At 34.7% G+C, this 15,793-nt stretch overlaps 3 non-coding genes across 3 annotated transcripts; all 3 read left to right on the top strand.

Moving 5' to 3' along the window:
* The first annotated feature begins 6,921 nt into the window (after window positions 1–6,921).
* TRNAF-GAA (transfer RNA phenylalanine (anticodon GAA)) lies at window positions 6,922–6,994 on the top strand. The gene has a single exon. It is a non-coding gene; the product is annotated as a tRNA-Phe (tRNA).
* Window positions 6,995–9,909: 2,915 nt separating this feature from the next.
* TRNAF-GAA (transfer RNA phenylalanine (anticodon GAA)) lies at window positions 9,910–9,982 on the top strand. Its single transcript has one exon. It is a non-coding gene; the product is annotated as a tRNA-Phe (tRNA).
* Window positions 9,983–13,831: 3,849 nt separating this feature from the next.
* TRNAF-GAA (transfer RNA phenylalanine (anticodon GAA)) lies at window positions 13,832–13,904 on the top strand. Its single transcript has one exon. It is a non-coding gene; the product is annotated as a tRNA-Phe (tRNA).
* The last annotated feature ends 1,889 nt before the right edge of the window (window positions 13,905–15,793 follow it).

Here is a 15,793-nt window from a genome sequence, read left to right as displayed (position 1 = left end):
GCAGAGTGTCAAACCCCCCAGAAATTGTATAGATATGGCCGAAATAGCTCAGTTGGGAGAGCGTTAGACTGAAGATCTAAAGGTCCCGGGTTTCGGCAAAATGCTTTTTCTTCACCGTTTACAAGTGGTTCAAATCCCACCTCTGACATCAACTTTTAATTTCAAGAAACTTTTTTCTTCATTTATTGATTAGATGAGGTCAAACAAAACTTAGTAATGTGGTTTTGAAAAATTTCCTGAGAGTCTTTGGAGTGAATCTGAATTTGTCCTCTCAAAAAAGAACTGTAGGAACATCAAACAGATTTTTTGTGCATATGTCTGTTGTTCTTTTGGCACTAGAAAAATCCTTTGGACAGTCAATGAGGAGGGACTATTTCACCTCTTTGTGTTCTCTGTCCATATTAGGGTAGGGAATCAACCTTCTACAGTGCTGTCATGAAATATATCTAGAAACGGATTTGCTGGTAAGTCTACTTTCATAGTTTTCACCTCATACATCAATAGACCATAACGATACTTAATAAACAAAAACGTAACAAGTAGGTAATCATAGTTTAAAAAATGTGAAATGCCCATGTCATTCTGACATGTTTCAGCACATTTTGGGACAAATGGTCTCACTTTTAACATTAAAAATCAATAAAATATTTTCTCTAAATTTTTGTCTCTTTTTTGCTCCAATTGTTTGCATCTCATAAAAAATAAAACTTGATGTAACATTATGCATGCAAATTGTGTTTTATGTGCGACCATGACCTATTCTAGAAGCACAGGGTCAGAATTATACTGGTGCATGGAGACAAACTGAAAATGTAAAAATTCAATGGCAAAATTGCTGTCTTTTTCTACTCATTCACAAATAGTTAATGAATGTTATTAAATATGTACAGCAAAATGGAAGGTGTTTCAAATAGAAATCATGCTTCAAAAAACAGTCAAATGAAAAATTATAATATATCCCTCCAGGTGTGACACTTGACATTTGCAGAGTGTCAAACCCCCCAGAAAATGTATAGATATGGCTGAAATAGCTCAGTTGGGAGAGCGTTAGACTGAAGATCTAAAGGTCCTTGGTCCAATCCCGGGTTTCGGCAAAATGCTTTTTCTTCACCGTTTACAAGTGGTTCAAATCCCACCTCTGACATCAACATTTAATTTCAAGAAACTTTATCTTCATGTAATGTTGTTTTGAAAAATTTCCTGAGAGTCTTTGGAGTGAATCTGAATTTGTCCTCTCAAAAAAGAACTCTAGGAACATCAAACAGATTTTTTGTGCATATGTCTGTTGTTCTTTTGGCACTAGAAAAATCCTTTGGACAGTCAATGAGGAGGGACTATTTCACCTCTTTGTGTTCTCTGTCCCTATTAGGGTAGGGAATCAACCTTCTACAGTGCTGTCATGAAATATATCTAGAAACGGATTTGCTGGTAAGTCTACTTTCATAGTTATCACCTCATACATCAATAGACCATAACGATACTTAATAAACAAAAACGTAACAAGTAGGTAATCATAGTTTAAAAAATGTGAAATGCCCATGTCATTCTGACATGTTTCAGCACATTTTGGGACAAATGGTCTCACTTTTAACATTAAAAATCAATAAAATATTTTCTCTAAATTTTTGTCTCTTTTTTGCTCCAATTGTTTGCATCTCATAAAAAATAAAACTTGATGTAACATTATGCATGCAAATTGTGTTTTATGTGCGACCATGACCTATTCTAGAAGCACAGGGTCAGAATTATACTGGTGCATGGAGACAAACTGAAAATGTAAAACTTCAATGGCAAAATTGCTGTCTTTTTCTACTCATTCACAAATAGTTAATGAATGTTATTAAATATGTACAGCAAAATGGAAGGCGTTTCAAATAGAAATCATGCTTCAAAAAACAGTCAAATGAAAAATTATAATATATCCCTCCAGGTGTCACACTTGACATTTGCAGAGTGTCAAACCCCCCAGAAATTGTATAGATATGGCCGAAATAGCTCAGTTGGGAGAGCGTTAGACTGAAGATCTAAAGGTCCCGGGTTTCGGCAAAATGCTTTTTCTTCACCGTTTACAAGTGGTTCAAATCCCACCTCTGACATCAACTTTTAATTTCAAGAAACTTTTTTCTTCATTTATTGATTAGATGAGGTCAAACAAAACTTAGTAATGTGGTTTTGAAAAATTTCCTGAGAGTCTTTGGAGTGAATCTGAATTTGTCCTCTCAAAAAAGAACTGTAGGAACATCAAACAGATTTTTTGTGCATATGTCTGTTGTTCTTTTGGCACTAGAAAAATCCTTTGGACAGTCAATGAGGAGGGACTATTTCACCTCTTTGTGTTCTCTGTCCCTATTAGGGTAGGGAATCAACCTTCTACAGTGCTGTCATGAAATATATCTAGAAACGGATTTGCTGGTAAGTCTACTTTCATAGTTTTCACCTCATACATCAATAGACCATAACGATACTTAATAAACAAAAACGTAACAAGTAGGTAATCATAGTTTAAAAAATGTGAAATGCCCATGTCATTCTGACATGTTTCAGCACATTTTGGGACAAATGGTCTCACTTTTAACATTAAAAATCAATAAAATATTTTCTCTAAATTTTTGTCTCTTTTTTGCTCCAATTGTTTGCATCTCATAAAAAATAAAACTTGATGTAACATTATGCATGCAAATTGTGTTTTATGTGCGACCATGACCTATTCTAGAAGCACAGGGTCAGAATTATACTGGTGCATGGAGACAAACTGAAAATGTAAAAATTCAATGGCAAAATTGCTGTCTTTTTCTACTCATTCACAAATAGTTAATGAATGTTATTAAATATGTACAGCAAAATGGAAGGTGTTTCAAATAGAAATCATGCTTCAAAAAACAGTCAAATGAAAAATTATAATATATCCCTCCAGGTGTGACACTTGACATTTGCAGAGTGTCAAACCCCCCAGAAAATGTATAGATATGGCTGAAATAGCTCAGTTGGGAGAGCGTTAGACTGAAGATCTAAAGGTCCTTGGTCCAATCCCGGGTTTCGGCAAAATGCTTTTTCTTCACCGTTTACAAGTGGTTCAAATCCCACCTCTGACATCAACTTTTAATTTCAAGAAACTTTTTTCTTCATTTATTGATTAGATGAGGTCAAACAAAACTTAGTAATGTGGTTTTGAAAAATTTCCTGAGAGTCTTTGGAGTGAATCTGAATTTGTCCTCTCAAAAAAGAACTGTAGGAACATCAAACAGATTTTTTGTGCATATGTCTGTTGTTCTTTTGGCACTAGAAAAATCCTTTGGACAGTCAATGAGGAGGGACTATTTCACCTCTTTGTGTTCTCTGTCCCTATTAGGGTAGGGAATCAACCTTCTACAGTGCTGTCATGAAATATATCTAGAAACGGATTTGCTGGTAAGTCTACTTTCATAGTTTTCACCTCATACATCAATAGACCATAACGATACTTAATAAACAAAAACGTAACAAGTAGGTAATCATAGTTTAAAAAATGTGAAATGCCCATGTCATTCTGACATGTTTCAGCACATTTTGGGACAAATGGTCTCACTTTTAACATTAAAAATCAATAAAATATTTTCTCTAAATTTTTGTCTCTTTTTTGCTCCAATTGTTTGCATCTCATAAAAAATAAAACTTGATGTAACATTATGCATGCAAATTGTGTTTTATGTGCGACCATGACCTATTCTAGAAGCACAGGGTCAGAATTATACTGGTGCATGGAGACAAACTGAAAATGTAAAAATTCAATGGCAAAATTGCTGTCTTTTTCTACTCATTCACAAATAGTTAATGAATGTTATTAAATATGTACAGCAAAATGGAAGGTGTTTCAAATAGAAATCATGCTTCAAAACACAGTCAAATGAAAAATTATAATATATCCCTCCAGGTGTGACACTTGACATTTGCAGTGTCAAACCCCCCAGAAAATGTATAGATATGGCTGAAATAGCTCAGTTGGGAGAGCGTTAGACTGAAGATCTAAAGGTCCTTGGTCCAATCCCGGGTTTCGGCAAAATGCTTTTTCTTCACCGTTTACAAGTGGTTCAAATCCCACCTCTGACATCAACTTTTAATTTCAAGAAACTTTTTTCTTCATTTATTGATTAGATGAGGTCAAACAAAACTTAGTAATGTGGTTTTGAAAAATTTCCTGAGAGTCTTTGGAGTGAATCTGAATTTGTCCTCTCAAAAAAGAACTCTAGGAACATCAAACAGATTTTTTGTGCATATGTCTGTTGTTCTTTTGGCACTAGAAAAATCCTTTGGACAGTCAATGAGGAGGGACTATTTCACCTCTTTGTGTTCTCTGTCCCTATTAGGGTAGGGAATCAACCTTCTACAGTGCTGTCATGAAATATATCTAGAAACGGATTTGCTGGTAAGTCTACTTTCATAGTTTTCACCTCATACATCAATAGACCATAACGATACTTAATAAACAAAAACGTAACAAGGAGCTAATCATATTTTAAAAAATGTGAAATGCCCATGTCATTCTGACATGTTTCAGCACATTTTGGGACAAATGGTCTCACTTTTAACATTAACAATCAATAAAATATTTTCTCTAAATTTTTGTTTCTTTTTTGCTCCAATTGTTTGCATCTCATAAAAAATAAAACTTGATGTAACATTATGCATGCAAATTGTGTTTTATGTGCGACCATGACCTATTCTAGAAGCACGGGGTCAGAATTATACTGGTGCATGGAGACAAACTGAAAATGTAAAAATTCAATGGCAAAATTGCTGTCTTTTTCTACTCATTCACAAATAGTTAATGAATGTTATTAAATATGTGCAGCAAAATGGAAGGCGTTTCAAATAGAAATCATGCTTCAAAAAACAGTCAAATGAAAAATTATAATATATCCCTCCAGGTGTGACACTTGACATTTGCAGAGTGTCAAACCCCCCAGAAAATGTATACAAATGGCCGAAATAGCTCAGTTGGGAGAGCGTTAGACTGAACATCTAAAGGTCCCGGGTTTCGGCAAAATGCTTTTACTTCACCGTTTACATTTTAAGGAGATATTAAACAAAGCACATGGACTGATCATGATCAAAAGGCCTAAAAATCTTAACTATCTACAGAAAACAAAATGTTAAAAATTTGAGAAACGGTAACTTTTTCCTTTTGAACACATGAATGTTTTTTAGTAATTTTTCCTCTATTTTGTTTTATTTCAGATTGACTTAGCTGTAAGAGGATTAAAAGGTAACCTGATAGCTGAAACAGACAGCACTTATCAGACACTAGCTGAATGATTATAGTCAGCTTGTTTGACTTTGAAACACTGAGGCATTACTGAGACAAATGTCCTTAAAAAATATGCTGTGGACAAAGTCAAAAAGGCAAAAAACACAAGCTCCACACAGGTCCGTCATCTTTAATTTGAAATATAGGAGGTTTCTACTTTAATGGTGAGACAAAGCATCTACATATTTGACATTGCTCCAGTGAGTAGAGCCCACTTAAAACTGTATGGGTTGCTTGTCTCTGCAAGCAAAAGCTGGGCACTAAACTGGCATACTTGCAATGCTGGATGGTTCAGAGTGAAAACACCTATAGGCTGACAATAGTAATTGCAGGTGTTGATTAACACATTGTGCAAAATAATTTCTAAAATGTGGCCACTTTGGGAGATTTTCCGCTGTTTTGGTACTCTGCAAATTTCATCTGCAAGGTATTCCTGCAAAATCTGCATTGCAAAACCCAAATAGGGCTCTTCCTTTCAAAGCCCTGCTGTGTGGCCAAACAGTAGTTTCTGAAGAAATGTGGTGCATCACCGCATTTGTGAGAAATCTAACATTTCTAATATCCAAACAAAATAAATGGAGGTTTAAAAATTAATGCAGACGAAAAGTACGCATATAAAAAATGTTATTTATTGACTTTTTTGGGGTGGTGTGACAAGTTAAGTTCCAGTTGCATATCGAAGTCAGGACGGCCGAGAGGTCTAAGGCGCTGCGTTCAGGTCGCAGTCTCCCCTGGAGGCGTGGGTTCAAATCCCACTTCTGACATCAACATTTAATTTCAAGAAACTTTTTTCTTCATTTATTGATTAGATGAGGTCAAACAAAACTTAGTAATGTGGTTTTGAAAAATTTCCTGAGAGTCTTTGGAGTGAATCTGAATTTGTCCTCTCAAAAAAGAACTCTAGGAACATCAAACAGATTTTTTGTGCATATGTCTGTTGTTCTTTTGGCACTAGAAAAATCCTTTGGACAGTCAATGAGGAGGGACTATTTCACCTCTTTGTGTTCTCTGTCCCTATTAGGGTAGGGAATCAACCTTCTACAGTGCTGTCATGAAATATATCTAGAAACGGATTTGCTGGTAAGTCTACTTTCATAGTTTTCACCTCATACATCAATAGACCATAACGATACTTAATAAACAAAAACGTAACAAGTAGGTAATCATAGTTTAAAAAATGTGAAATGCCCATGTCATTCTGACATGTTTCAGCACATTTTGGGACAAATGGTCTCACTTTTAACATTAAAAATCAATAAAATATTTTCTCTAAATTTTTGTCTCTTTTTTGCTCCAATTGTTTGCATCTCATAAAAAATAAAACTTGATGTAACATTATGCATGTAAATTGTGTTTTATGTGCGACCATGACCTATTCTAGAAGCACAGGGTCAGAATTATACTGGTGCATGGAGACAAACTGAAAATGTAAAACTTCAATGGCAAAATTGCTGTCTTTTTCTACTCATTCACAAATAGTTAATGAATGTTATTAAATATGTACAGCAAAATGGAAGGCGTTTCAAATAGAAATCATGCTTCAAAAAACAGTCAAATGAAAAATTATAATATATCCCTCCAGGTGTCACACTTGACATTTGCAGAGTGTCAAACCCCCCAGAAATTGTATAGATATGGCCGAAATAGCTCAGTTGGGAGAGCGTTAGACTGAAGATCTAAAGGTCCCTGGTCCAATCCCGGGTTTCGGCAAAATGCTTTTTCTTCACCGTTTACAAGTGGTTCAAATCCCACCTCTGACATCAACTTTTAATTTCAAGAAACTTTTTTCTTCATTTATTGATTAGATGAGGTCAAACAAAACTTAGTAATGTGGTTTTGAAAAATTTCCTGAGAGTCTTTGGAGTGAATCTGAATTTGTCCTCTCAAAAAAGAACTGTAGGAACATCAAACAGATTTTTTGTGCATATGTCTGTTGTTCTTTTGGCACTAGAAAAATCCTTTGGACAGTCAATGAGGAGGGACTATTTCACCTCTTTGTGTTCTCTGTCCCTATTAGGGTAGGGAATCAACCTTCTACAGTGCTGTCATGAAATATATCTAGAAACGGATTTGCTGGTAAGTCTACTTTCATAGTTTTCACCTCATACATCAATAGACCATAACGATACTTAATAAACAAAAACGTAACAAGTAGGTAATCATAGTTTAAAAAATGTGAAATGCCCATGTCATTCTGACATGTTTCAGCACATTTTGGGACAAATGGTCTCACTTTTAACATTAAAAATCAATAAAATATTTTCTCTAAATTTTTGTCTCTTTTTTGCTCCAATTGTTTGCATCTCATAAAAAATAAAACTTGATGTAACATTATGCATGCAAATTGTGTTTTATGTGCGACCATGACCTATTCTAGAAGCACAGGGTCAGAATTATACTGGTGCATGGAGACAAACTGAAAATGTAAAAATTCAATGGCAAAATTGCTGTCTTTTTCTACTCATTCACAAATAGTTAATGAATGTTATTAAATATGTACAGCAAAATGGAAGGTGTTTCAAATAGAAATCATGCTTCAAAAAACAGTCAAATGAAAAATTATAATATATCCCTCCAGGTGTGACACTTGACATTTGCAGAGTGTCAAACCCCCCAGAAAATGTATAGATATGGCTGAAATAGCTCAGTTGGGAGAGCGTTAGACTGAAGATCTAAAGGTCCTTGGTCCAATCCCGGGTTTCGGCAAAATGCTTTTTCTTCACCGTTTACAAGTGGTTCAAATCCCACCTCTGACATCAACTTTTAATTTCAAGAAACTTTTTTCTTCATTTATTGATTAGATGAGGTCAAACAAAACTTAGTAATGTGGTTTTGAAAAATTTCCTGAGAGTCTTTGGAGTGAATCTGAATTTGTCCTCTCAAAAAAGAACTGTAGGAACATCAAACAGATTTTTTGTGCATATGTCTGTTGTTCTTTTGGCACTAGAAAAATCCTTTGGACAGTCAATGAGGAGGGACTATTTCACCTCTTTGTGTTCTCTGTCCCTATTAGGGTAGGGAATCAACCTTCTACAGTGCTGTCATGAAATATATCTAGAAACGGATTTGCTGGTAAGTCTACTTTCATAGTTTTCACCTCATACATCAATAGACCATAACGATACTTAATAAACAAAAACGTAACAAGTAGGTAATCATAGTTTAAAAAATGTGAAATGCCCATGTCATTCTGACATGTTTCAGCACATTTTGGGACAAATGGTCTCACTTTTAACATTAAAAATCAATAAAATATTTTCTCTAAATTTTTGTCTCTTTTTTGCTCCAATTGTTTGCATCTCATAAAAAATAAAACTTGATGTAACATTATGCATGCAAATTGTGTTTTATGTGCGACCATGACCTATTCTAGAAGCACAGGGTCAGAATTATACTGGTGCATGGAGACAAACTGAAAATGTAAAAATTCAATGGCAAAATTGCTGTCTTTTTCTACTCATTCACAAATAGTTAATGAATGTTATTAAATATGTACAGCAAAATGGAAGGTGTTTCAAATAGAAATCATGCTTCAAAAAACAGTCAAATGAAAAATTATAATATATCCCTCCAGGTGTGACACTTGACATTTGCAGAGTGTCAAACCCCCCAGAAAATGTATAGATATGGCTGAAATAGCTCAGTTGGGAGAGCGTTAGACTGAAGATCTAAAGGTCCTTGGTCCAATCCCGGGTTTCGGCAAAATGCTTTTTCTTCACCGTTTACAAGTGGTTCAAATCCCACCTCTGACATCAACTTTTAATTTCAAGAAACTTTTTTCTTCATTTATTGATTAGATGAGGTCAAACAAAACTTAGTAATGTGGTTTTGAAAAATTTCCTGAGAGTCTTTGGAGTGAATCTGAATTTGTCCTCTCAAAAAAGAACTCTAGGAACATCAAACAGATTTTTTGTGCATATGTCTGTTGTTCTTTTGGCACTAGAAAAATCCTTTGGACAGTCAATGAGGAGGGACTATTTCACCTCTTTGTGTTCTCTGTCCATATTAGGGTAGGGAATCAACCTTCTACAGTGCTGTCATGAAATATATCTAGAAACGGATTTGCTGGTAAGTCTACTTTCATAGTTTTCACCTCATACATCAATAGACCATAACGATACTTAATAAACAAAAACGTAACAAGTAGGTAATCATAGTTTAAAAAATGTGAAATGCCCATGTCATTCTGACATGTTTCAGCACATTTTGGGACAAATGGTCTCACTTTTAACATTAAAAATCAATAAAATATTTTCTCTAAATTTTTGTCTCTTTTTTGCTCCAATTGTTTGCATCTCATAAAAAATAAAACTTGATGTAACATTATGCATGCAAATTGTGTTTTATGTGCGACCATGACCTATTCTAGAAGCACAGGGTCAGAATTATACTGGTGCATGGAGACAAACTGAAAATGTAAAACTTCAATGGCAAAATTGCTGTCTTTTTCTACTCATTCACAAATAGTTAATGAATGTTATTAAATATGTACAGCAAAATGGAAGGCGTTTCAAATAGAAATCATGCTTCAAAAAACAGTCAAATGAAAAATTATAATATATCCCTCCAGGTGTCACACTTGACATTTGCAGAGTGTCAAACCCCCCAGAAATTGTATAGATATGGCCGAAATAGCTCAGTTGGGAGAGCGTTAGACTGAAGATCTAAAGGTCCCTGGTCCAATCCCGGGTTTCGGCAAAATGCTTTTTCTTCACCGTTTACAAGTGGTTCAAATCCCACCTCTGACATCAACTTTTAATTTCAAGAAACTTTTTTCTTCATTTATTGATTAGATGAGGTCAAACAAAACTTAGTAATGTGGTTTTGAAAAATTTCCTGAGAGTCTTTGGAGTGAATCTGAATTTGTCCTCTCAAAAAAGAACTGTAGGAACATCAAACAGATTTTTTGTGCATATGTCTGTTGTTCTTTTGGCACTAGAAAAATCCTTTGGACAGTCAATGAGGAGGGACTATTTCACCTCTTTGTGTTCTCTGTCCCTATTAGGGTAGGGAATCAACCTTCTACAGTGCTGTCATGAAATATATCTAGAAACGGATTTGCTGGTAAGTCTACTTTCATAGTTTTCACCTCATACATCAATAGACCATAACGATACTTAATAAACAAAAACGTAACAAGTAGGTAATCATAGTTTAAAAAATGTGAAATGCCCATGTCATTCTGACATGTTTCAGCACATTTTGGGACAAATGGTCTCACTTTTAACATTAAAAATCAATAAAATATTTTCTCTAAATTTTTGTCTCTTTTTTGCTCCAATTGTTTGCATCTCATAAAAAATAAAACTTGATGTAACATTATGCATGCAAATTGTGTTTTATGTGCGACCATGACCTATTCTAGAAGCACAGGGTCAGAATTATACTGGTGCATGGAGACAAACTGAAAATGTAAAAATTCAATGGCAAAATTGCTGTCTTTTTCTACTCATTCACAAATAGTTAATGAATGTTATTAAATATGTACAGCAAAATGGAAGGTGTTTCAAATAGAAATCATGCTTCAAAACACAGTCAAATGAAAAATTATAATATATCCCTCCAGGTGTGACACTTGACATTTGCAGAGTGTCAAACCCCCCAGAAAATGTATAGATATGGCTGAAATAGCTCAGTTGGGAGAGCGTTAGACTGAAGATCTAAAGGTCCTTGGTCCAATCCCGGGTTTCGGCAAAATGCTTTTTCTTCACCGTTTACAAGTGGTTCAAATCCCACCTCTGACATGAACTTTTAATTTCAAGAAACTTTTTTCTTCATTTATTGATTAGATGAGGTCAAACAAAACTTAGTAATGTGGTTTTGAAAAATTTCCTGAGAGTCTTTGGAGTGAATCTGAATTTGTCCTCTCAAAAAAGAACTCTAGGAACATCAAACAGATTTTTTGTGCATATGTCTGTTGTTCTTTTGGCACTAGAAAAATCCTTTGGACAGTCAATGAGGAGGGACTATTTCACCTCTTTGTGTTCTCTGTCCCTATTAGGGTAGGGAATCAACCTTCTACAGTGCTGTCATGAAATATATCTAGAAACGGATTTGCTGGTAAGTCTACTTTCATAGTTTTCACCTCATACATCAATAGACCATAACGATACTTAATAAACAAAAACGTAACAAGTAGCTAATCATATTTTAAAAAATGTGAAATGCCCATGTCATTCTGACATGTTTCAGCACATTTTGGGACAAATGGTCTCACTTTTAACATTAACAATCAATAAAATATTTTCTCTAAATTTTTGTCTCTTTTTTGCTCCAATTGTTTGCATCTCATAAAAAATAAAACTTGATGTAACATTATGCATGCAAATTGTGTTTTATGTGCGACCATGACCTATTCTAGAAGCACGGGGTCAGAATTATACTGGTGCATGGAGACAAACTGAAAATGTAAAAATTCAATGGCAAAATTGCTGTCTTTTTCTACTCATTCACAAATAGTTAATGAATGTTATTAAATATGTGCAGCAAAATGGAAGGCGTTTCAAATAGAAATCATGCTTCAAAAAACAGTCAAATGAAAAATTATAATATATCCCTCCAGGTGTGACACTTGACATTTGCAGAGTGTCAAACCCCCCAGAAAATGTATACAAATGGCCGAAATAGCTCAGTTGGGAGAGCGTTAGACTGAATATCTAAAGGTCCCGGGTTTCGGCAAAATGCTTTTACTTCACCGTTTACATTTTAAGGAGATATTAAACAAAGCACATGGACTGATCATGATCAAAAGGCCTAAAAATCTTAACTATCTACAGAAAACAAAATGTTAAAAATTTGAGAAACGGTAACTTTTTCCTTTTGAACACATGAATGTTTTTTAGTAATTTTTCCTCTATTTTGTTTTATTTCAGATTGACTTAGCTGTAAGAGGATTAAAAGGTAACCTGATAGCTGAAACAGACAGCACTTATCAGACACTAGCTGAATGATTATAGTCAGCTTGTTTGACTTTGAAACACTGAGGCATTACTGAGACAAATGTCCTTAAAAAATATGCTGTGGACAAAGTCAAAAAGGCAAAAAACACAAGCTCCACACAGGTCCGTCATCTTTAATTTGAAATATAGGAGGTTTCTACTTTAATGGTGAGACAAAGCATCTACATATTTGACATTGCTCCAGTGAGTAGAGCCCACTTAAAACTGTATGGGTTGCTTGTCTCTGCAAGCAAAAGCTGGGCACTAAACTGGCATACTTGCAATGCTGGATGGTTCAGAGTGAAAACACCTATAGGCTGACAATAGTAATTGCAGGTGTTGATTAACTCATTGTGCAAAATAATTTCTAAAATGTGGTCACTTTGGGAGATTTTCCGCTGTTTTGGTACTCTGCAAATTTCATCTGCAAGGTATTCCTGCAAAATCTGCATTGCAAAACCCAAATAGGGCTCTTCCTTTCAAAGCCCTGCTGTGTGGCCAAACAGTAGTTTCTGAAGAAATGTGGTGCATCACCGCATTTGTGAGAAATCTAACATTTCTAATATCCAAACAAAATAAATGGAGGTTTAAAAATTAATGCAGACGAAAAGTACGCATATAAAAAATGTTATTTATTGACTTTTTTGGGGTGGTGTGACAAGTTAAGTTCCAGTTGCATATCGAAGTCAGGACGGCCGAGAGGTCTAAGGCGCTGCGTTCAGGTCGCAGTCTCCCCTGGAGGCGTGGGTTCAAATCCCACTTCTGACATGAACATTTAATTTCAAGAAACTTTATCTTCATGTAATGTTGTTTTGAAAAATTTCCTGAGAGTCTTTGGAGTGAATCTGAATTTGTCCTCTCAAAAAAGAACTCTAGGAACATCAAACAGATTTTTTGTGCATATGTCTGTTGTTCTTTTGGCACTAGAAAAATCCTTTGGACAGTCAATGAGGAGGGACTATTTCACCTCTTTGTGTTCTCTGTCCCTATTAGGGTAGGGAATCAACCTTCTACAGTGCTGTCATGAAATATATCTAGAAACGGATTTGCTGGTAAGTCTACTTTCATAGTTTTCACCTCATACATCAATAGACCATAACGATACTTAATAAACAAAAACGTAACAAGTAGGTAATCATAGTTTAAAAAATGTGAAATGCCCATGTCATTCTGACATGTTTCAGCACATTTTGGGACAAATGGTCTCACTTTTAACATTAAAAATCAATAAAATATTTTCTCTAAATTTTTGTCTCTTTTTTGCTCCAATTGTTTGCATCTCATAAAAAATAAAACTTGATGTAACATTATGCATGCAAATTGTGTTTTATGTGCGACCATGACCTATTCTAGAAGCACAGGGTCAGAATTATACTGGTGCATGGAGACAAACTGAAAATGTAAAACTTCAATGGCAAAATTGCTGTCTTTTTCTACTCATTCACAAATAGTTAATGAATGTTATTAAATATGTACAGCAAAATGGAAGGCGTTTCAAATAGAAATCATGCTTCAAAAAACAGTCAAATGAAAAATTATAATATATCCCTCCAGGTGTCACACTTGACATTTGCAGAGTGTCAAACCCCCCAGAAATTGTATAGATATGGCCGAAATAGCTCAGTTGGGAGAGCGTTAGACTGAAGATCTAAAGGTCCCTGGTCCAATCCCGGGTTTCGGCAAAATGCTTTTTCTTCACCGTTTACAAGTGGTTCAAATCCCACCTCTGACATCAACTTTTAATTTCAAGAAACTTTTTTCTTCATTTATTGATTAGATGAGGTCAAACAAAACTTAGTAATGTGGTTTTGAAAAATTTCCTGAGAGTCTTTGGAGTGAATCTGAATTTGTCCTCTCAAAAAAGAACTGTAGGAACATCAAACAGATTTTTTGTGCATATGTCTGTTGTTCTTTTGGCACTAGAAAAATCCTTTGGACAGTCAATGAGGAGGGACTATTTCACCTCTTTGTGTTCTCTGTCCCTATTAGGGTAGGGAATCAACCTTCTACAGTGCTGTCATGAAATATATCTAGAAACGGATTTGCTGGTAAGTCTACTTTCATAGTTTTCACCTCATACATCAATAGACCATAACGATACTTAATAAACAAAAACGTAACAAGTAGGTAATCATAGTTTAAAAAATGTGAAATGCCCATGTCATTCTGACATGTTTCAGCACATTTTGGGACAAATGGTCTCACTTTTAACATTAAAAATCAATAAAATATTTTCTCTAAATTTTTGTCTCTTTTTTGCTCCAATTGTTTGCATCTCATAAAAAATAAAACTTGATGTAACATTATGCATGCAAATTGTGTTTTATGTGCGACCATGACCTATTCTAGAAGCACAGGGTCAGAATTATACTGGTGCATGGAGACAAACTGAAAATGTAAAAATTCAATGGCAAAATTGCTGTCTTTTTCTACTCATTCACAAATAGTTAATGAATGTTATTAAATATGTACAGCAAAATGGAAGGTGTTTCAAATAGAAATCATGCTTCAAAAAACAGTCAAATGAAAAATTATAATATATCCCTCCAGGTGTGACACTTGACATTTGCAGAGTGTCAAACCCCCCAGAAAATGTATAGATATGGCTGAAATAGCTCAGTTGGGAGAGCGTTAGACTGAAGATCTAAAGGTCCTTGGTCCAATCCCGGGTTTCGGCAAAATGCTTTTTCTTCACCGTTTACAAGTGGTTCAAATCCCACCTCTGACATCAACTTTTAATTTCAAGAAACTTTTTTCTTCATTTATTGATTAGATGAGGTCAAACAAAACTAAGTAATGTGGTTTTGAAAAATTTCCTGAGAGTCTTTGGAGTGAATCTGAATTTGTCCTCTCAAAAAAGAACTGTAGGAACATCAAACAGATTTTTTGTGCATATGTCTGTTGTTCTTTTGGCACTAGAAAAATCCTTTGGACAGTCAATGAGGAAGGACTATTTCACCTCTTTGTGTTCTCTGTCCCTATTAGGGTAGGGAATCAACCTTCTACAGTGCTGTCATGAAATATATCTAGAAACGGATTTGCTGGTAAGTCTACTTTCATAGTTTTCACCTCATACATCAATAGACCATAACGATACTTAATAAACAAAAACGTAACAAGTAGGTAATCATAGTTTAAAAAATGTGAAATGCCCATGTCATTCTGACATGTTTCAGCACATTTTGGGACAAATGGTCTCACTTTTAACATTAAAAATCAATAAAATATTTTCTCTAAATTTTTGTCTCTTTTTTGCTCCAATTGTTTGCATCTCATAAAAAATAAAACTTGATGTAACATTATGCATGCAAATTGTGTTTTATGTGCGACCATGACCTATTCTAGAAGCACAGGGTCAGAATTATACTGGTGCATGGAGACAAACTGAAAATGTAAAAATTCAATGGCAAAATTGCTGTCTTTTTCTACTCATTCACAAATAGTTAATGAATGTTATTAAATATGTACAGCAAAATGGAAGGTGTTTCAAATAGAAATCATGCTTCAAAAAACAGTCAAATGAAAAATTATAATATATCCCTCCAGGTGTGACACTTGACATTTGCAGAGT

This window comes from Dendrobates tinctorius, unplaced genomic scaffold, assembly GCF_039654945.1.
Source record: "Dendrobates tinctorius isolate UK_male_01 unplaced genomic scaffold, ASM3965494v1 ptg000184l, whole genome shotgun sequence".
In the NCBI taxonomy this organism is placed as follows: Eukaryota; Metazoa; Chordata; class Amphibia; order Anura; family Dendrobatidae; genus Dendrobates; species Dendrobates tinctorius.
The sequence above is the reverse complement of the archived record's forward strand: the minus strand, read 5'-3'. Positions and strand labels throughout refer to the sequence as shown.